The sequence below is a fragment of the Acomys russatus genome, chromosome 19, assembly GCF_903995435.1.
Source record: "Acomys russatus chromosome 19, mAcoRus1.1, whole genome shotgun sequence".
In the NCBI taxonomy this organism is placed as follows: domain Eukaryota; kingdom Metazoa; phylum Chordata; class Mammalia; order Rodentia; family Muridae; genus Acomys; species Acomys russatus.
Genome location: NC_067155.1, coordinates 6381277 through 6386694, shown reverse-complemented (window position 1 = coordinate 6386694; position 5418 = coordinate 6381277). Strand labels below are relative to the sequence as shown.

General features: G+C 42.6%; 1 pseudogene; it reads right to left on the bottom strand.

The window, feature by feature from the left end:
* Positions 1-823: 823 nt before the first annotated feature.
* On the bottom strand, positions 824-2073 carry LOC127203476 (etoposide-induced protein 2.4 homolog; annotated as a pseudogene).
* Between the last annotated feature and the right edge of the window lie 3345 nt (positions 2074-5418).

Genomic DNA, 5418 nt, shown 5'->3' with positions numbered 1-5418 from the left:
ACGAAGCATGCAGTATCCCTTCAAACACCAGTCAGACCTGGCACTGGCCAACAGTGAATTTCATCTTCAGAGTTAAGAAGTTCAGATCCTCTGAGCATTCTATGACACAGTGGCACTTGTCCAGAGCTGGCACCTGCCCCATAGTTTGGGAACTTAAAATGTACCAGTGGGGGAAAAAAAGCTGTTTCCCCTTTAAGGGGAAGAAAGAAAATGACTCATCAAAACCCAACCATTTGGGATGAGGTCTATCTGCCTTGTCTCTTCAGGATCCTTTTTTTTTCTTTCATTTTCTACAGCAGAGCAAGAGAGACCAAAACCTAACCTGAGTTACAAGGAAAGAGGACAGTGATGGCTATAGAGGGGGTGACCTAGAGCACCTGGAATGCTCCTTTACACGCCCACATCCAGTGTATGTGCTTCACAGAAAAACAGTAACAACAAATTCACAAAACACAAGAGTCAAAATTACAAAGCCCATTCATCCAGGGATGCTAGAAGGCAGGAGGAAGTGGGGTATGACACAAGGAAAGAGGAAGAAAAAGAAAGTACTCACATCAGTTCAGGCACAGGAGCTGGCAAATGCTAAAAAAAAAAAACAAAAAACAAAACAAAAAAAAAACCTGCTGGAAAGCTCTGGTCCTTTCAGACCTAGGGTAGTGGTAAAAATCCACATATTGGGGTAAGGAAGATTCCAATTCAAAGAGAAGGAGACATGTAGAGGGCCCTTGGCAGTGGGTTCTGCCTTCCATGGCAGGGGAGGAAGACAAAGAAAAGAGCTGCCACATCCTCCACCCAGTCCCACCCATCCCCTTCACGCCAGGACTCAGTGACCTGCAGCACTTTTCAGTTTGGCAGGAGAAGGATGTGGCAAAGGGGATTTCTCTGCAGAGGTTCAACTGCTCAGGGCTGACTGCAGGAAGACTGTCTTGTGGAAAAGTCCATTGCTTAAAAAGACAACCAAGGAGAAGAGGCACAATGGAAAAATATATGCTTTTCCAGGAGCCTTTGCTTCATTGATGCTGATGATGAATAAAAAAAAACAGGATAGAAAAAAAGCCAGGCATGGTGGTGCACACCTATAATCCCAGCACTCAGGAGGCAGAGGCAGGTGGATCACTGTGAGGTCGAGGCCAGCCTGGTCTACAAAGTGGGTCCAGGACAGCCAAGGCTACACAGAGAAACCCTGTCTCAAAAAACAAACAAACAAAACAAAACAAAGAAAGAAAGAAAGAAAAAGAGGCAGCCACTCATAAGGGAGAAAGTTTGCATTGCTGTGAGAAAAGCCAAGGGCAATCCAAAGTAGTAAGGCCAATTCTTTGTATGTTTGAAAATCACTGGTCCATGTAAATTCCTTTGCTGAACCAACGGTACTCAAAGCAGTACAGTGGGTAGAGAAGAGACATGTGCAGCAGACTAACCAGCTGACCCACGAGATGGATGGGGAAGAGACTCGGAAACATCCCCTGAACAAGGAAAAGTGCCTGTAGCAAAAAGTTGAAAATTACGCCAGCCGTTATTTTGCTGACACTGGGGGGATGGATGAGGTTTCCTTCCCGATCCGTCAAGTGCCAAATCAGCTATATCTTGGAACCCACTGGCATTTGCAACTTTTGCTAAGTGCAAACAGGGGAAATACCCAAAGAGCACCAAAAATTGATGTGGGGAAGAGTTCTAGCCACGACAGGAACAGCTCCTTGTTGTGATGGATCAGCAATCATCCAGGCTGTTACTGGTTAAAGCATAGGACTAAATACTCGATAAAGCAAGAGGAGATTGAACCAGAATTACTCCACCATTCCAAGCATGACACTGGAAAATTCCACTAATGATGCACGGCCCACTCTATGGCTTCTGCTCTACACTCTGGGCTCTCCCCTGGGCCAAGATGCTACTTGCCCTTCTTCAATGCTGCTCCTCTCTTCTGCTGGATCCAAGCATCTTGCTTTGAGATGGTACAGAGATGGCCAAAATGAAGTCTTTGATTCCCCTGCCAAGGTCTTTCAGGGAGGTTTTGACACTGTCAGCCATCTCTTCCCTGCCCAGACTATCAATTACACAGAGAGGAAAGTGTCCCCAAATCTCTCATCATGGACGGCCACGCAGCTTACCACCATGTCTCCAGCCCAGGTGCTCACCGACTGAGGCTCGCCTGCTCCTATTATTAGCTCTGTGATAGTTGCTTTTTTTTTTAATTAATTAATTTATTTTTTATTATGTATACAATGTTCTGCCTACATGTGTGACTGTCCACAAGCTCTCATTACAGATGGTTGTGAGCCACCGTGTGGTTGCTGGGAATTGAACTCAGGACCTCTGGAAGAGCAGATAGTGCTCTTAACCACTGAGCCATCTCTCCAGCCCCATAGTTGCTTATTTTAAAAAAAAGATTATTTATGTTTATTTCATGTGCATTTGTGTTTTGCCTGCATGTGTGTCTGTGTGAGGGTGTCAGATCTTGGAGTTACAGACAGTTGTAAACTGCCATGTGGGTGGTGGGAATTGAACTTGGGTCCTTTGGAAGAGCAGTCTGTGCTCTTAACTGCTGAGCCATCTGCCCAGACCCTGTGATAGTTTCTTAAATTACTCTTCTTCAACTCTTCCAAGATCCACCTCTCTTCCACACCCTCTCAACTTTGTTCTACTTTTTGTAAGCCTTTTAATCCTAGCAGTCGGGAGGCAGAGGCAGATGGATCGCTGTGAGTTCGAGGCCAGCCTGGTCTACAAAGTAAGTCCAGAACAGCCAAGGCTACACAGAGAAACCCTGTCTTGAAAAACCAAAAAAAGAACCTTTTAATACCAGTTTGTACTGATGAAATATGTTTAATAGTGTAGTCTAGCACTGGAGCATATTTACCTTACCAGGAGCTACAATTTTTTATTTTATTTTATTTTATTTTATTTTATTTTATTTTATTTTATTTTATTGACACAGGCTCTTACTATGTATCCCTGGTTTTCTTGGAACTCATTACATAGACCAGGATGACCCTGAAGTCACAGATCTGCGTTCCTCTGCCTCCCAAGTACAGGGATTAAAGGTTTGAGTCCCTAAGACCAGCTCTAGGGCTACAATCTTAAAGAAAACCAACTCTACATCTCTCAACATACAACCATTACCAATAACTCCAAGGCTAGAAGCAATGGGTATGGGTCTAACTTCCCTTCCAGTTCTGGTATTTGGAATAGCTTGGCCTTGCACAAGCTTTGTGCATGTTGTCACATCTGCATTACATTTATATGTGCAGTTGCCCTCTGTGTTCAGAATACACTCTAGTCCCTGGAGTTATCTACTGCTTTTGGCTCTAACAATTCTTTTCATCCCCTGTTCCTAAACATTCCATGAGTCTTTGCAGGAGGATGGGTTTAGTATATATGTTTCCTTTAAGGCTGAGCATTCTGCAGTCTCTTTTTCTCAACATCTTAGCCAATTATGGGTCTCTGTATTACTCTCCATCTACTGCTAATAGAAACTTCTCAGATGAGCGTTGGGAGATACATTAATCAATGGGCATAATTATAAATAAGGTGTTACAAGACCTCTGCCCAGGCCCTTCTGGTTTTTATGGTCACTGCTGAAAAGTCTGGTGTGATTCTGATAGGTTTGCCATTATATGTTCCTTGGCCATTTTCCCTTGCAGCTTTTAATGTTTTTCTTTGTTCTGTATATTTAGTGTTTTGATTATTATGTGGCAGAAGGATTTTTTTTCTGGTGTTATTTATATGATGTTCTGTAGGCCTCTTGCATGCTTGTAGGCATTTCTTTCTTAAGATTGAGGAACATTTTTTCTTAAGTTTAAAATTTTTTTCTTTTATGATTTTCTTAAAAATATTTCCTGGGTCCTGGGGCTAGAAATCTTCTCTTTCTTCAATTCCTATAATTCTTAGATTTTATCTTTTCTTGGTGTCCTTGATTTCTTAGATATTTTGTGTCAAGAAATGTTTATCTTTAACATTTTTTGATGGGTTCATTGATTTCTTCCTTTGTGTCTTCTATACTTGAGATTTTGTCCTCTGTTTCTTATATTATGTTGGTGATGCTTATGTATGTAGTTCCTGTTTTCTTCCCTAAGTTCTCCCCCTCCAAGATTTCCTCATTTTGTCCTTTTTTATTGTTTCTATTTCCATTTTCAGATCTTGAACCATTTAATTGAAGCATTTCACATATTTGTTTTTATTTTCATCTCATTTCTTTATATTTGTTCAATTCCTTCACCAGTTTGTATTTTCCTGTAATTCTTCCAGTGATTTATTCATTTCCTCTCTTAAGGCCTCAAAGTGTTTGCCTGTATCTTTCTGTATTTCTTTTCTTTTTTTTATTAATTTGTTCTTGTTATATCTCAATGTTTATCCCATCCCTTGTATCCTCCCATTCCTCCCCCCCCCCATTTTCCCATTATTCCCCTCCCCTATGACTGTTCCTGAGGGGGATTACCTCCCCCTATATATTCTCATAGGGTATCAAGTCTCTTCTTGGCTACTTGCTGTCCTTCCTCTGAGTGCCACCAGGTCTCCCCCTCCAGGGGACATGGTCAAATGTGAGGCACCAGAGTACGTGAGAAAGTCGTATCACGCTCTCCACTCAACTGTGGAGAATATTCTGACCATTGGCTAGATCTGGGAAGGGGTTTAAAGTTTACCTCCTGTATTGTCCTTGGCTGGTGCCTTAGTTTGAGTGGGACCCCTGGGCCCAAATCTGCCTATCATATTGTTCTATTGTAGATTTCTAGGACCATCTGTATCCTTTTATTTTGCTATTCTCCCATGCGTCTCTTTCTTTGTTTTCTCCATTATTACTTTTATTTTTTCATTATTACTTTTAAAAGCATAGATTTAATGTAAGTTTCTTGAGTTTTTGTTCTTAGGGAATCCAAGACTGCTTGCTGTAGGATAACAGGTTTCTGAAGATGCCATATTACCTTGGTTGTTTCTGGTTGTGTTTTTATTCTGGCCTTTAGCCATCTGGTTGTCTATGGCATTGGTGGGTAGATCCCGTTTCCCACTTGAGTTCTTGAAACGGGGGTGCGTGGAAAGCCCCGGGCAGGAAGCTGGGTGTTTCAATGGCACCCTCCTCAGATTGTTTAGAGTAGTCTTGGACTGGTGGGTGGTTCTCAGGGACTTTCCAGAGGATCTCCTCAGTGTATGATCTTGGGGACCAAGAGAGCTCCTCAGGAGTCCAGGGACCTATCTCACGCCAAGAGGAGTCATGGAGTTGGCTGTCCTATTACTCATTTCCTTGCTCCAAGGTTAATGAGGTCCTGCAGCCCAGACACAGTGTTCAGTCACTGTGCTTAGACATTGTACTCACGGAGTCAGGAAGCTGAGGTTGGAGCTATCTGTCCGATTCCAAGGGAAGGCCCAAGGATGTAAAGTCTCTTCACAGTGAGAGTGTCAGAGGCACCACTGATACTAGAAAACCTG